Here is a 586-nt window from a genome sequence, read left to right as displayed (position 1 = left end):
TATTATTTATTTAATGTTAACCTAATACTCGAAACTTATTTGTACAAAAATAATATTTCCTAATCATCTCGACAAAAAAAATTATTTTACATCTTATTTTTTATTCCCCCTTTTTTGTAATAGTTTTATATTTAATAATGCTTTTTAATTACATTTTCAATTTTTATGTTTTTAGTGATTGTTGAATGAACGCAGAAAAACATCAAAGAAAAATAAGGAAAAGAAATGTATTACAGTGCAAAGCAATTGTTCTTTTGTGCACTTAAAAAAAAAAAAAAAAAAAAAAAAAATATAAATAAATTTTGTTTGATTTTGAAAAGTTAAATTTAATATACTTTATTATTTATTTAAATGAATTTAATGAAAAATAATTAATCTGTTAATAATATTCCATTTTTACAATGAAAAGTATCTATTAATTTAAGCATTTATAATTTAAAAAAATATAATTAACATTAAAAGAATGGTGGAAATTTTTTTTTTTTTTTTCAATCAAACAAATTATTAATTTAAATTTATTTAATATTAACGGTTATTTAATTACTCGAACTGTAGTAGCATGTAAATTTTATAATTATTTAAGAGT

Source organism: Pediculus humanus, genomic scaffold (assembly GCF_000006295.1).
Source record: "Pediculus humanus corporis 1103172107768 genomic scaffold, whole genome shotgun sequence".
Lineage (NCBI taxonomy): Eukaryota > Metazoa > Arthropoda > Insecta > Psocodea > Pediculidae > Pediculus > Pediculus humanus.
The sequence above is the reverse complement of the archived record's forward strand: the minus strand, read 5'-3'. Positions refer to the sequence as shown.